Here is a 17,879-nt window from a genome sequence, read left to right on the forward strand (position 1 = left end):
ATTCTCCTATTCAATCCTCTAACCTACACAACTCCCCAGATTTACTTTCCCTAATTAATACTACTATATATATTTATATATATAAATACACTAACAACAATGCATGCTTTCTGTCTTTCTTTAGATTTACTCGTTGCTTGGAGAATTACTTCTTAGGGTTCTAGCATCTTCTTTACCTTACTCCAAGGACCCTCCACACTAGACTTGGGTATCATTACAGTTTGCAAAAACATTGCTGGTATGTACAATAACCCTCATTTACACATATACATACAACTTTAATTTTTAACACGTACATTAATCTTCTATTATACTTTTCTTCTTATATGTCAAACAATCATTACTCTATTTCTTTTTACTTAATAAACACGGAAAATCATGTACTTATTTGAATCCCTTCAGGAACTGGCTAAAGGCCTCCATATTCCACCAAATATTGAACCAAATTTTTGGTTAGTTCCCTCAAAGCCATCCTCTAACTATTAGGAAAAGCCTTACAAAAAGTTATTATGAATTGCACCTCCTAAACATTTAACAGTGTCCTGCTAATTTTTCTGGTTTCTACCAATCATTATCTCCCATTGGTAGTCATTTTCAAGAACTATATTTATCTCCCACAATCCTTTTAAAAAAATCCATGCTATGGCATTTCTCTCTAGCCATACAATAACTTATTGTAGTATGAAATTTGTCAACTTTCTTATATTTTTCCCTGCTTCTTGAAAGATTTTTTTTTTTCTAGAAAAAGTGATACACAAGAGGAGTTTTATTTTTCTTTTGTTTCTACCTCTCTAAGCATAACTAACTTAAACCATTTTCCCCTGACAGATAGAGGTTAATATCTCATGTTAGCCTTTACCATATTTCTTAGAGGACTATTTTTTTTTTTTTTTCTTTTCAAAAGGTGGAAAAACCTATCAAACTCAGTTTGTCAAACCAACAGTGAGGACAACCATCTCTGGCTGCTATCCGCGAATGTCAGTTGACACATCACTGTTATCAAGGAAAACCACGCCACCTGAAATAACCCGCTAGTGGTCCGTAAGGGAGCAGGCTTTCACTCCTACCAGATGCCTCTGGGTCTTGGGCCGTTAACCTGTTTCCTTACGTCCGAGGAAGACGAGCTCTTAGCCAAGCAGAAGCAGTTTTAGGGCATACTCCAGGCCCACTTAGAGGACTATTATACAAACATAGTTTCATTTTCATTTTTGAAAATAAAACAATATTTCATCACATATCCTTTAATTTTTCTAAAACTAGTAAATAAATAAAAGTAACATAGTAAGCTTTTTCAAGGGTATTACAATGCGAATCCACCTCAAAAGAAGTCAAATGAATTCTTCCTTTAGGATATGCTACTAGTAATGTTTGTGGGAAGTTGTGCCTCTAAGGACATGATAGGTTTCCAAGTTTCTCTTCCAGATTTGTTAGAGGGGGAGTTGACCAGCCTCAACAATTTCTTTCTTAATCAAGAGATAAAAAGGAGGAGTAGGTACATTATTCATGCAATGAATGGAAACATCAAGAAGTACAAAGAAAATGTGTGGCAGGGGGGTTCTCATAGAAAGAGGGATTGGACTTCAAGGATATTGTTTGCTCTAGTTGCCAGATGGTCAAGTTCTTGTATGACCTAAAGGCTCGAGCATAGACTCAACAAGAGTGATTGGTGTTAGAGAGGGAGGATTTTACATATCATTAGGACATCCAGGATCATGATCAATTGCTGGACTAGCTTCCAATTCTGAGGGAGTATACAGATCATCTGAGTGGAAGGGGCATCTTTCCAAGAGACTGTCATGCATTGAAATTTTCAAAATGCTAAGAGACATAAGGTCTGTAGGAGAGTTATGCCTTCTTTGAATGGACCATATAAGAAAAACAAAAAAAAGACTTGCTTATCTGGCAGAGAGAGCTACTGTGGCAGATGGACTTTCTTACATGACAGAGGGAGTAGTAGTGACAGGAAGATTTTCTTTTGTGGTAGAGGGAGCAACCAGGATTGCCACACAAAGACATCCATGAGTGTCAGACGGATTTGACCTCAAAATTTGAGATGATCCACTCCTATATCGCTGACCTATATCGCTGACCTAAGCTGACCTATATCGCTGACCTATTAGTGTGGTGAGGCACTAGCAGCCCACCCCTCCTTTCCATACTCTGTAGAACAACTTTAGTTTTTATTAATTAAATAAATATAAAATAAAATAAAATTACATATTAATATAAAATATATATTTAAATAAATTATTTAAAATATTGAACATTTTAAATTATTTATATCTTAATTTATTTTACTTAAAATTATGGTGTTACAAAATTAAATAAAACTTTGTAAAATTTAAAAGGTTAAATAAAGTATTAAAACGCTTTTAAAATATTAATTTTACAATAAAAACTTAAATGTATGGAAAATATTAAACTATTCAATACTTTTTCGAAAATTATTTTAAACTTCCCTAAAATGTAAGGTCCACAACATTTGAGTAATATACAATAAATAATTTTTCTAATAATGAAGAACTTAAATTGATTTATGAATAATTTGATCTTTACTATAATAACAATTTATGTATATAAAAAATAAATTATATTTTTATTGATGAAATAAAAATGAAAATTTTTAAAATAAATTTATTTGATTGTTAAGTTTATTTGAGTGACGATTAAAATAAAATATTTAATTAAATTAGTATTTATTTATTTATGAATATATCAAATATGATACAAATCAATTCTTCAATATGTAAAATTATTTTTCAGTTTAAAATTTGAAAAAAAAAATATATCGAAAACTTTTATGTTTCTCCACTTTGTAAATATGAGATTAAAATGAATCTAACCTATACTAATTTTTAATAATAATTTTTCTATTTATATAAATTTCACATTTTTATACTTAAAAAAATTCTACAATATATATGCTGAAATTTTTTCATAATTTATATATATATATATATAGAAATATATATATAGTTTTGAAAAAATAAAATTATTGTAAATATCTAATATTTATATGTTTGTTAATTAAATTTATATATAAAGTTTTATAATATACTAATATCAATATGAATCATTATTTTAATTTGTATGGTCAAATTGATCTTATTTTATTGCTATAAATATCATGGTTATACATATAAACTATAGATATGAAGTATAAATGTTTAACACTTAACAAATTTAAGATAATGTCAATGTACGTCTTAATTAAAAATCGATATAGAGGTAGATGTGTACACTCAAAAATTTTACATTTAAATTTTAAAATAAACATTTAATATGGACTCAATTAAAAAATAATAAAAAAAATTAAAAGTATTATAAAGTGATTATGGTGGAGAAGTTGTAGTGTACATTTAAATCTTGGCTCAATAAAAAGTTAAAAGTAATAAAAATAATAAAATTCAATTTGTTATATTTAAAAAAAAATTAAAATAAAAATTAAAAATTAAAAAAAATAAAAATAAATAAGAGTCAATATTGGAAAGTTAATGCATAAACAGAACAAGAGATGGGACTCTGCGATGAGGGTTTTGCAGTCTAGGGTTTTGTCGAAGGTAGGGTAGAAGGGGCGCCGAATGCTGGAGCAGCGCACAAGGGCAGAACACGGGCACGAGAACCAGAAGTACAGAAACTAGAGTAAGAAAAGTCCAAAAAACCAGAAGCCTGGGGGGTAAAAAGAAGTTCAAGATCTGAAGGAAAGTAATGGAAACGGCGCAGGGGAGGGGAGAGATCCCCTCCTACAAAGCAGTGATAACGGGAGAAGCGCGGAAGGAACGGCAGAAGGAAGGAGACAAAACAAGTGAAGGAGAGACTTCAGCAGCAGGAACGCAAAGGAAAATGGGAGCAACAAGCAAATGTTTGCCGAGGGCAACGAACAAACCCAGGTTCGTAATACCTAATAACAGATTAGAGAAATATAGAAGTTACATGAAGGATTATGCTTTGATCTGTAAATTTGTAGGATACTGGCCAGCAGAGAAAGATCTTCTCAGATGGATCCAGCAAAGGTGGAAACCAAAAGGACATGTGGAAATAAAGCTGGGGGCGAAGGGCTTTTTTACAGTCATATTCTCCAATCTAGAAGACAAGGAAAGGATCTTTGAGGAAGGACCCTACTTCATGAACAATGCTGGATTATTTATGAGACAGTGGGTAGACTGTTACAACCCAGATAAGGAAAGAATGCTAGCAGCTCCAGTATGGATCAGACTCTTTGGCTTACCAATAGAATTCTGGGACCCAGAAATCCTTGAGGGTATAGGGAACGCAATAGGATCTTTTGTGAAAGTGGCAGAATCGACAAAGAGGGGTAGATATACAACATACGCAAGAATATGCGTGTATATGAACATAACAGAGCCACTTCCAGATACAATAGAGTTGGAATACCACGATGAGATCTGGCACCAACCAATTGATTACGAGCATATCCCCTTTCGTTGCAGAAGATGCCATGAGTATGGACACCTATACCGAGAATGCCCTATCACGTTATCAGAAAAGGAAAAGGAAGCAGAAAATGAAAGGAGAAACGCGGCAAAGAAATCAGGACAGGAGGATGAGAACTTCAGAGAAGTGCAGAGAAAGAAAAAAAGAGGGAACAACAAGACACAGCCGGACAAACAAAAAGGAATCCATATTATAGAATCCCAAAACAAATTCCAAGTATTACAGGACGAAGAAGTGGAAACAGAGGAGAACGAACATGAGGAAATAGAAGGAATGGAGGTCATGAAGGAAAACGCAAATAAAGGGGCAAATCAAGTAGATAAAGGTCAAGAGGGTATAGAGGAACCAATAGAAAACCAAGAGGATCAACGAAGAATGGAAATAGACCCACAGAAAACAAAAGGCAAGGAAGAAGAACAAGTAATGACGAAGCTTTTGCAGGAATGGAAGACGCTCGATGAAAGATTTATTCCAGAGGAACAGAAACAGATGTACAAAGAAGCCTTTCAAAGATACAAAGAGAAAAAAGGAATAACTGAAGACAGAAGAGTTGGGAAAATGGAGATGCAGGAAACCCAAAATCTAGGAATGAGCAGTACTGGCAAAGGAGGTAGAAAAAGAGGTAGAAGAACAATGAGTGAAACAATTCAAGAAGTTTGAGAAATGTTAGTTAATTCAGGAAGAGTTATACCTCTCTCAGAGGTATTTCAAACCCATCCGAAACTTTTGCGATGATCGTCACAAGCTGGAACGTAAGAGGCCTCAACAGTAGAGGCAAGCAGAGGTATTTAAATGACATACTAAAAAAAGATAAGCCTAGCATAATGATAGTACAAGAAACAAAAATAAGTACAGATAAAATGAGAGATATTTTGAATAGAAACAAGAATAGATATGAAATGATGGGGCAGGATGCGATTGGGAGTGCGGGGGGTTTGGTAATAATTTGGAACCCTGAAGAAATAAAATTAGACAGTTGGATAAGTTTCCCAAGAATTCTAACAGGAACTGCAAAGATTATAGGAACAGCAGAGGAGGTTATTATAACAGGTGTTTACGGACCCCATACCCAAAGAGAACGAGAAAACTTTCTGCAAAATCTAAAAGCAATGAGGAATCTAATCCCTGAAAAACCGTGGATAGTAGGAGGGGATTTCAATCTGATTAAAAGCTTAGAAGAAAAAAGAGGAGGTCTAAGGAGAATGGATACAGCTATGGAACAGTTCAGAGATATGATAAGGGAGCAGGGATTGATTGATATTCAAACTACAAATGGAAATCAAACTTGGAACAACCGAAGAGGGGGAGCTAATCAAATTGCATCACGACTTGACAGGTTCTTAATTTCTGAACAAATAATGATGAAAGATGTTTTCATAGAAGCCACAATTCTACCGGTTGCAGGATCGAATCACTGGCCGATTAAGATGGAAATAGATCTCAAACAAAGACCTAATAATAGACCATTTAGATTTGAAGCATTTTGGCTCAGAAATGAGGGGATGATAGAGAAACTTGAAGAATGGTGGAAGAAGAGCGAACAAAAAGGGAAAAATAAAATGCATACCTTCCAACTCAAATTAAAGGAGTTGAGAGACAAAATAAAAAAGTGGAATAAAGAAGAATTTGGAAATATACTGAAGGAGAAACAGCGCCTAGAGCAAAGAATGAAAGAGCTGCAACAGATGGATATATTAGAAGGTTTATAGGAAGATAGAATAAAGGAAGAAGGAATTATAATAAATCAACTAGAAGAGAGAAGGAAACAAGAAGAGATCTTATGGAGACAGAAGTCAAGGGTTCAGTGGCTTAGAGAAGGAGAAAGGAATACTAAGTTCTTCCATAAAGCAATGATACAGCATAGACAAAGAAACAGAATTTTCTCCATTAAGAACCAAGAAGGTCAGCGTGTCCTCCAGCATGATGAAATAGAAAAAGTACTGGTTAATCATTTCAAAAATCTTCTAAATGAAACTCAAGATAATAGAACAGAGGCTATAATGAAGATAAGCAAGGAGATCCCTAAACTGGTAACCAGAGAACAAAATTTGGCATTGATGAGGAAAATTACTATGGAAGAAGTGGAGGAAACAGTCAGGAATATGAAAAGGAACAAAGCCCCTGGGCCAGATGGGTATACGGTAGAATTCTACCAAGCAGGATGGCACTTCCTTGCTGAAGAAGTCCTAGAAGTGGTGGAGGAAGCTCGAATTCATCAAAGAATATGGCCAGGTATAAACTCAACCTTGTTAACCCTCATTCCTAAAACTACCCAAGCGGATCAAGCTGAAGGCTTCCGCCCTATAGCTTTATGTAATGTTATCTACAAGATAGTGGCATCAGTGGTGGCCCAGAGGCTGAAATCCATCCTCCCGAACATAATATCCCCAGAACAAACTGGGTTCGTAGAAGGAAGACAGATTTTGGACGGATTAGTGGTGGCTCAGGAAGTAATCCATACCTTAAAAGTGAAAAAGGAAAAAGGAATGCTGATTAAATTAGATCTGTCAAAAGCCTATGACAGATTAAATTGGAGATATTTAGAAGCCATCCTTCAAGCCTTCGGATTCTGTGACAGATGGGTGAAATGGGTCTTAAGTATGATCTCCACGCCAAATTTTTCCATCTTGCTAAATGGAGCCCCATCTGCTACTTTTAATGCTTCAAGAGGTCTTCGACAGGGGGATCCCCTATCCCCCTTTCTCTTCATAATAGCAGCAGAAGGATTAGGTAGATATTTCAAAAAAGAATTAAGAGAAAGGAAAATCCAGGGTCTGAGGTTATGGGGCAATCATACTACAGTTACTCACCAACAGTTCGTGGACGACATCATGATATACTGTAAAGTATCCCTGAATGAGGTGAGAAGGATAAAGAGAATTTTAGAGGTGTTTATGAAAGGTTCAGGTATGGAGATAAATAATGAAAAATCAAGAACGTTCTTTTTTAATACAGTGGAACCCATCAAAAATCACTTAACCAGGACCTTGGGCTATAGAAAAGGGGAGCTCCCAACAAAGTATTTAGGAACCATGCTAGACTCATCATCCCTAAAAATAGGAAACTGGAGATCCATTATGGAAAAGATCATGAAAAGACTTGAAAATTGGTCTTTCCGTACTCTGAATCTTGCTGCAAGAGTTGTATTGCTCAAATCAACCATTCAGGCAATCCCGATATATCCATTATCAGTAATGGCAGCACCAAAAGGGATATGCAACAAGCTGATAGAGATATACAGAAAATTCCTATGGGGAGGGCCTAAGCAACAAAAGAAATGGGCACTCTGCTCCTGGGATAGCCTAACTAAACCAAAAGAAAAAGGCGGACTAGGTCTAAGGGACCCGTCTGTACTAAATCAAGTTCTAGCAGCAAAACTAAGATGGAGATGGATGCAAGGAGGAAAGGACCTTTGGAAAGAAATATGGACAGCAAAATATAATATGCCATCAACTCCTGAAGAAATATTAAGGAAACAAGAAATACCAAGAGGATCAGATATATGGAATCTGACTAATCAAAGCAGAGAATTAGTAGATGGAAATATATTTTGGGAAATCAAAGGGGGCCAGACTGCGAGATTTTGGGAAGAAACGTGGCAGCAAAGGGAGAAAATGGTGAATCTACAGGGAATGCTGGATATCTACAGAATAGGGATTGACAAAGAACTCAACTTGGTCAAAGATTATTAGATAGAAGGAAGAGAAAATGAAGAATGGAGAGAATGGAAAACAATAGAAGATTGGAATAGGAATGCAACGGAGGAACAAAAAATCTTGTTTAGTAAGGAATTAGAGTCCAGGAAAATAAAAAACAGAGGAGGCAATGATATTCTACGATGGGGAAAAGAAACTAAAGGAACTTTCACTATTAAGGAAGCATATAACATAAAAGTCCAGCAAGAGCAGAGGGAAGAGGAGCAGAAATGGAGGAAACTTTGGAAAAATAAATGGTGGCCGAAGATAAAGATGTTCGTGTGGTTGGTAGGGAGGAAACGTATACTAACCTGGGACCAAATCCAAAAAAGAGGATTCTCAGGCCCATCAAGATGCTGTCTCTGCAACCAAGACGGAGAAGACCAGGAACATTTACTAAATGGCTGCAGAATAGCTCAATACCAATGGGATAAGACTAAAGATCTCTTTTCAACAATCGAACGAAATCCACAAGATATCATACAAACTCTGTGTAATTGGGGAGAAGGAAAATTTAAAAGCTCGGTGGTGAGAAGAGCCTGGAACATGGTGGTAGGATTCAATGTGTGGAATATTTGGAAAGAAAGAAATGGAAGAATTTTCCAAGGGAAAATATCAAATCCGGAAGAAGTTTGGTAAAGGACCCTGAGACAAATCAGGGAATCAATCCTTGCAGAAGTATGGACAGAGGAAGATTGGAAGACCTCTGAGGAAGAAGCAGAAATCCTAAGAAGGTTGAACTTGGAACAAGGGATGGTCTTTCAACAAAAAACAAAGCAACAACAACCTATCGTTGCCCAAAGTCTTGCAGTCTTCCGAAGGCCACAGGAAGGGTTTATCAAGCTCAACTTTGACGGAGCGGCAAAGGGGAATCCAGGTCCAGCAGGATATGGAGGAATCTTTAGAGACAGTCAAGGAGATATAGAATGGATTTATGCAGAACATGGAGGAACTATGAGTAATAACGAAGCGGAATTCATGGCGGCTTATCAGGGCCTCAAAATTGCGATAAGAAATGGATATAGAAAGCTAGAGATCGAAGGCGACTCAGCCCTGGTTATAAACACCATAAAAAAACTAATACAAGGGAAACAGTGGGAGCAGGTCGCCAAAAGTTGGAGAACAGCGAGCTTAGTCCAAGAAATTGAAGAAACATTGAAAGATATTGAATACAAGATCACCTCTCATGTTAAGCGAGAAGGAAATAAGCCTATGGATTTCTTGGCCAATTGGGGAAGCAAGGAATTAATGGGGAAAGTGGATGACAGTTGGACAAACCAAATGGTGATGACAAGATGGGATAGTTTAAGACAACTCATAGATAACGATACCCATGAAACAACATAATTGTAATCAAAAAACCGTGAAGCTCCTGAGCGGGAAGATAAGGCAGGTGTATTCGGCAGCAAAGATAGGACAGAAGGACGGCGGCCATACCTCCCTGACCATAGTAATTAATGATAATTCAGAGCAGCAGGTATGCAATCCAAAACAAATCTCGGAAAACACCGAAGAGAGCATCATACAAGTTATAAGGGAGAAAGGAAGTGGAGGAAAAATACATCATAGACAGAAAGGTGGCGATAAAACTATAAGGTGGAATAAGAGAAGGATGAAAGACAGCAAGAAGTTGAAGAAGGTGGCCAGGAAAGGAGAGACCTGGTAGAGGAATCAAAACCAACATCTTAAACGAGTCAAGATGGCAGCGCGCTGGGATAAAGAAGTTCAGTCAGAGCGGGAAGATTACAGAGACAGACAATTTGAGCGGAGCAGAATCAAAATTGAGGTCGAAAGCTCAGAAGACATGGAGATTAACGGGGACGATGGTTTCCTGAGGGAGACTTTTGAAAAAGGACAGAGTAGTAAAAATGTTAAACGAGGCAGAACAAATGGAAGAAGGAAAGCACGTGAACGAAGAGGTAAGGGCCGACCCTGGCAAGCAAACAATGGAGAGGAGGGAAACCAGCCTCAGGAAAGAAAAAAAGGGGAAGGAAATCTATCCGTAGGACGGTTCATGAGGCAGAGCAAGCTTACAATCAAGAAACAAATGAAGACATTCGAAAAATCATTGAAGTCATGGAAAACAGAGTCCTAGAAGAACCGTCGGACCCTGAGATGCAAGAGTGGAAATCTCAGATGCCTGATCCAGGCAATACCAGAGGTAGACTAACCCTATATCGTCGAGCTCTTCACACTTACTGGGTCCTGAAGCACCTTTTGGCCAAGGCAATGGAACAAGTCGCTGCAGAAATGGTGGAGATGGCTCAGGAATTGATGGCAGCAAGGAAGGAGATGGCTAATGTTGAAGGTATAATGCGTCAACAGAATGAACAGATCAAGGAGATACATGAGATGCTGAAGGAACTGGTAAAAACCAAGGACAATAATGAAATCAAAAGGGGAAGCGCGGAGATTTGAGAGGCTAGTTAACTGTGTCTTTTTTATTTTTGATGCTACTACTCTGTTTTTGGGAATTTGATTGCATGTCGCAACAACCAGTAGTGAAGATAGTTCTTTAAGTAGATCTTAGAAAAAACAGTCTCTGAAAACATTCCGATTACAAAGGTTTAATGTCTTGCAAGTTTTTTCTAACAGTATGTAAAAAGAAAAACAGTACCGAATGCTTGATGAAGAGGAACCAACAGATCCGGTTTCCCATATGGGCGGATTGAGGTTCCTTAGTATGTATTTTTCAGTTTTCTATAGATAATAGAAATTCCTTAGCTTACAAAAAAAAAAAAAAAAATAAATAAATAAAAATTGCAGGTCAATTTAGCCCCTCCAAGTCAAGTTAGAAATTATGCTCTAGGAAAATTACATAAATAATGATAAGTTCCATTGGTCAATGTTAAATTAATAATGGTTGATAGACAAATCACCCTATATTAGAGAGGAAGGGAAGAGAGACAGAGACAAAGAGATGGATCTAGTCTAGATATGGTATGTGTATATAAAAACCAAGCTAGATTCATCTTAACAGAGGATCTATGAAGTGCCTAGAGGGATCAAATCTCTTCAGATGCAAACCTCTTTTAAAGTGAAAAGTTATTTGATCCCTCTCGGTACTTGATAGATCTGGGGTTAAGATGGATCTAGGCTAGTTTAAATTCATATTAATGTGCTATAAACTTTATTTTAATGTGATATAAATATTATAATTTTTTCTTAGAAAAATATGTTTGTAATTTTATTTATAAAAAAATTACAATATACTTTATTGTGTTGAACTAATTTATTATTTTTATTATTTTTTTAATTAAGTTTACATTATATTTTATTATTATTATTATTATTATTTATTCAATATTTGATATTAAATGTTTACATTCATTTATTAACACTACAACGTCTTTTCTTATTAAATTATTAAATGTTTCTCACCCAATCATTATACTAATTGATATTAGTCTAAATTTTTATTAATATCTATTATAAAATATTATAATTAAAGTAGAAATAAAACCTACACTGAAATGTTTTTTCTCATATTTATTGATAATATAAAAATTGTTATAAATATATAGATTATAATATTGTAATAGATTATATATTATATCACATAGATTAATATTATAATACATCATATAATAATGATTTATTTTAATAATAACTAATAAATTATTTTAAAATTAATATTATACTTTTTAAATTATAATTTGATAATTTGATATTAATTTTAATATATTGTAGCATTTTTTAATAATTACACATTATTTATTAAAGTTCTTCAATAGTACCCCCCAAAGGGTGCCCTAACACAGGCTTTCCCCTCCCACTCTGACATCATGATTGTTCATAACAACAAGTGGTGCAGAACAGAAGCCACTTGCCGGATGGCTAGCTCACAAGTCAGTTTGACAACATGCTCCAACATGAAATCTAGGATCTAGTATTATGCAAAATTCCAGGTAATACCATATTGTGTAGATCATTTTCATGGAGGATGGTGTATGAATTCAATGATCATACCAAAATGATGGCCCTTGATCATAGCCATAACACTTCAAAATTGATCCTCTTCGGAAGTGGGGTCCATGGGAGCCATTCACTGCAAGATCACCATCACGTTAGCACAATCAAAACAATATCTCTGAGCAATGCACTCCACTCTTATATAATGTATGGTGTGATCTGATCACTAGTTCTATGAACACCCTTGGTATTAACGAAATTGAGTGAACCAAGGCTCCACTCTGCCAATATCAAAATCATGTGGAATTATCTCAGAGTTTTGTCCCTTCTTGCTGCAAATTTTGTATAGTGCGAGTCAATATTTGTGTTGCATGCTTGGTAATAGTTTTATCAATATCTCATGTAATCTTATTCTCAATTAATTATGTTTCAAATTATGCTTGGTTGGGCCATTATGTGTACTCTATGGTTTTTAGATTTCTATAAAAGTTGCAAACCCTCTGGTTTGAATTAGCCTCCTACCCATACTTTGTAATATGTAATTCTCCCCTATCAAGTCACCTATACACCTTTCAATTACCCCCTCCCCACCCCCCCCCCCAAGTCGCCCTCTACTATTGCATAAACTCCCAACAACCTCTACTCTTGCATCAACCCCCAATTGGTTATGCCTTCACACCTATTTCCAACAACCTTTTCTCTCATGTCAAATCATCCCTTTCTATCCTTTCTCCCACCCCTCAACCTCTTCTTGTTTGGATTAACAATTCAAAATACCAACCTGCCATCTCTCTTATCTCCATTCCTTCTCCTAGTCGTCAATCCTGAACATCCAAATTTATTTGTATCATTATGACTTGTGGAAAACAAGTGGTTCCTCGTTGAGGCGGGGGTAGAGGTTGTCACTCTATCTCCTCTCCAACCCCCAATCATATGACTTCAACCTCTCAATTATAAGCCCATGTGCAAGCAAATAATCCATGGCTCATTATGAGCAGTACATCCATGAGCTTGTCCATGAAGAAATTGAAAGAATAAAAGCTATTGTGCACTAAGAATTTTGTTATATAGTCATGTACACCATGTTTGAGTTGAGACTAGAGACTAGGTCCCTAATTTAGGTACCAACATTCACTCAAGATTTCAGGCTACATGTAGGTAGTCAATTCTTATTAGCACACAAAAATTCTTCTAGGGCTCATCCTCATAGACCACAACAATTTTTGAATAAGAGAATGCTTACAGTTATCAACATTCGAGGAGAAATTGGATGGAATGGATCGCAAACTAAGCATCCTCCTTAGCAATTGTTTTTGGGTCTGTGTTATAATATTTCCATGACTAGTCTCATGTGTGAAGGGGTCACATGGGTGGTGATAAACTCCCCTGTTCGTTGTGTCAGGTGCAACAGGGGTGTCACAGGACCCCGAGAAAATATTTTTGGACCCTATATTAGGTGGGCGGGCCTACCTATGGTTTTTTGCATGGGTTTTGCACATGGTTTTGAGCATCATGGTTTTCTCCCCATGGTATTTTGTAGATCCAGTCAAGGGAACTACGGTTATGTTCTAACCCAAGGTTAATGGATTGGGGTTTATGAATGATTCAACATGTATATATATGTTTTGTAACATTGAAACGAACATAATGATAAATCAATCTGGTAGTCCCAGTTTTGGGATACAGGGGAAATCTCTTTGTATTTGTTTTATATTCTCGTCATTTTTTATTTTCTATTTTTAGAATTCATCTACAGATAATTTCTGCACATGGTTAAAACCTACAAGTGCAACAAGAGCCCCTTCTCTGGAAGTGAGGTTGTTCCCCAACAGACCCCAAGCTAGACAACTCAAGACAATAGTTGTCATGCAATCTCGATTTTTCATTTTTAGTTTTTTGTTATAGCTTTACTTAGTCTAGTTTTAGTTAGTCTATATTTTATCACTCTATGTTTTGTGATTTTTGTTTAATAGATGTTATAGTCAAGAGAGGTATACATAACATCAATACCTTGAAGCTAAACCTCTATTCTAGATTCCCAGTAGAAATACTAGAGGAAGACAACTACTGACCATGTAACTTTTTGCAATCACAATACAAAATACCTAAATTAAAAAGTATATATATATATATATATATATATATATATTAAAAAGTATATATATATATATATATATATATATATATATATATATATGTATATATATATATGTATATATGTATATGTATATATATGTATATGTATATATATGTATATGTATATGTATATGTATATGTATATATATATGTATATATACATGTATATAGATAGATATATATATATATATATATATATATATATATATATATATATATATATATAATAGCTAAAATAAATAAATAAATAAATTTTTAAATAGTATACCTACTATTGATAGTTAGAAATAAACTTATGTTAGTAGGAAAATTGTTAGTTACAAGACATAAACTTATGTAATAAATGAAGAAATTATCATTAAATATAGAAACTAGAAGTTATTAAAAAAAAACGAGTTTATAATAAAGTAAAATGAAAAGTTTCAATTAAATATAATTATAATATTATTACCAATTATTTCATTAGTAAAAATATTTTGCATTCATTGAAAAATATTAAGCTCAATAAAGTTATAATTACATAGAAGGTGTTCTCTTTGCGGGATCGGGTTGGGAAAAAATTGTTCAGCCTAGTGAATCCCTGCTTCCCATTTTCGTCGTTTTGGAAAATGTAAATATGACACCTGTAAAAATTTTTGGTTTCACATGCCATTTGAATATTTCTTCGGAACTCCATACAAATGAGCTTGTATGAAAAAGGCCGAAGTCTAGGCAAGCAAGGTCGCGGTCTATGAGTGGGCCATCCAGCTCTACATCCATTATAAAAGCCAATTCTTGTCACAGCTCTACATCTGGTGTCGAAACCTCTCGATGTGTTGTGCCAAGTGCTCCTATCATTTGTGTTACCACAGGACCTTAGTGAACTCAACCTGCCTATGAAAAGCCTATAGTCGAGCCTGACCCATTGCACCTATATGGGTATTTCAATAAATACTTGTATCAATGGTTCCAACAACAATTTTACTGAAACCAAAGAGAAAATGGTTCTGCACATAGACATAGTCTTCATTTCCATATTCCAATTTGAGAAATTTTTCACCCAACGATTCAAATTCAAAAGCTTCCAAAATGAACATTGTTTGGAATTTTACCATTGGTAACTATTAATAGCACCATTGGTGGCCACTTCATTTTTTGAATTTCTCGATGGTTTTGAGTACAAAGCAACAACCTCATTGCCTCTACAGCTTGAGATTCTCTCCAATTCATTTTAGGTGCAGGGATCTCAACTGAGTTTTTCCTTCATTTCTAGGTGCAGGGATCTCAACTAATGCTTTCCTTATCAATTTGCATGCTTTAAATGTATCCATAGCTAGTTGACTATTGTTATCATATTTGGTAACATTCAAGTGATATGAGCTACTACTACGTTCACATATCTCATTTTTTGCGAGAGAGAATGAGGGATCAAAATTATTAGGGTGCACATCCTTGTTAGTCTCCTAAGCCTCGTACAAGGATTCCAAATCACCCTCAATCCATGCTTGTTAGCCTTCTATCCCTTAGTTGTACCTATTTGAATATCGATCTCAACTTTGAATTTTAGAATGACATCGACATCATCAATATTGTCCTCAAAGAAGCCTTTAGGAAAAAAACAAGAGCCATTCTTGTTAATCCAGGCAATGGATCTTTGACATACCACTCTCAAATCTATTTGTAGCATCTTAAAATATCAAAGAGGTAACACGATCCATTTATTACCACTTTTGTAGTGGGAATTCCATCTGAGAATGCCTTCCTTAACGAATCTTAAGCTTCGGCTAAAAAATCATTCCAGCCGTCATTCCAATAATACATAAGCCTCTCAAGAACCACACTCTTTTGGAAATTCCCATAATTGTGAAAAATTGTATTATTAGAACAACCTTCCATTCGACAACAATCATAGGTTTTCACATTCCCTACGGATTTATGTGCTCTATTCCTAGAATTAGGAACACCAATAGTCCCCTTACCCAATTTAAATGCCCCCTTGCCCAAGGATAAGCCACTATGGTATGTATTAGTATGTTTATAAGCCCCTTTTCTCTTCATTTTAACTCTATGCACAATGATTTTGTGAAGCTTGGAGAAACACTCCCCTATGATCTCCATTTCTATCATGAATTAACCCCACAAATTCTTTACCATTCGTTATTGATTTACAATATCATCATCATGATGCACTATATTTCAACTCTGGAGCAGCATTTGAAAACTAAACAAGTTGATGCATAACAATGATTCAGCCCTACGACCCATTGAAAAAAAACTGTTGGAAAGGCAAAGGAGCTTAAACACAAATTTACACACAAAACACATGAGTTGCAGTTCTTCTATTGATCACACAAAAACTTGATTCTTACAATGAACCCGATGAAGGGCATTTAACCTTTCCCAACTAGCAACTTGCCTAAAATATCTTGGAATGAAACCACACACTTAATTCGACTATGACTTGACTTGACTCAACGCTTCAACACTCAACACTCGGCACTCAATTAACTAGCTCTCTAATTTTAGCCAACTCCTCATGTGGGAGTAATTAGCTAATTTTAACACTCCCCCTTAATTAAAGTTGCTAAACTAAGACTGACTCATAACAACTCAAACATGCATGCTTGGCTATGTCTCAGCTAGGCTTACAGCACCCAAGTTTCTTTTATGAAACTCAAACACATCTTTTGCTAATGACTTAATACATATATCAAAAAATTGATCACTAGATTTACAAGGATTCAAGTGAACTTCTCCATTGCTCAAAATTTCTCTAATAAAGTGATATCTAGTATCAATATTCTTGCTCTTTTGATGAAACACATTATTCTTGAATAGTGCAATCACTGAGGTGTTTTCACAATACATTTTTTTTTTATACTTGTTGTTTCTACTTGATTCCATCAAATACTCTTCTTCACCTGACTGCTTGACATGTTGTTGATGTTACTGCTACATATTCTACTTCTGTTGACGAAAGTGTCACAATTGGTTGCTTCTTAGATGCCCATGAAATCACCCCTGGACCAAGATGGAACACAAAACCAGAAGTGCTCTTCCTATCATCCAGACTTCCTACAAAATCACTATCTGTGTATCCAATCAAATCCTTATTTTCTGTGCTTGCATACATTATGCCACAATCTCTAGTTCCTTCTATGTATCTCAAAATTCTTATTCCTACAATATAATGTGTGTCTTTTGGAGACTCCATAACTATGGAAACCAAACTCACTCCTTGCATGACATTCAGTCTTGTAGCTGTGAGATACATGAGGCTTCCAACCAATATTTCGAATAAGGTTAGATTGAAGTCTGATCCTTCATCATCCTTGCTTGACTTTGTACCTGTTGCAACTGGTGTAGGGACAAGTTTGCAATTTTCCATCCTAAATCTTTTCAACAAATCTTTGGAATATTTATTTTGACAAATAAAATTTCCTTTTTTTAGATTTCTCAACTTCTATGCCAAGAAAATATTTCATAAGACCAAGATCTATCATCTCAAATTCTTTCATTGTGGTTGTTTTAAATTCATCTAACTCAAAATCACCTGTAAAAATCATGTCATCAACATATAAGCAAACAATCAAAATATGTCCATGCTCATTTACCTTCGTGTATAAGGTAGGCTAAATGTTGCTTTTGCAAAATCCATTCTTAATCATGTATATGTTGATTCTGCTATACCAAGATCTAGGC

The sequence above is a fragment of the Pinus tabuliformis genome, chromosome X (assembly GCF_031772625.1).
Source record: "Pinus tabuliformis cultivar Carrire ecotype Pingquan chromosome X, CPIR1, whole genome shotgun sequence".
NCBI lineage: Eukaryota > Viridiplantae > Streptophyta > Pinopsida > Pinales > Pinaceae > Pinus > Pinus tabuliformis.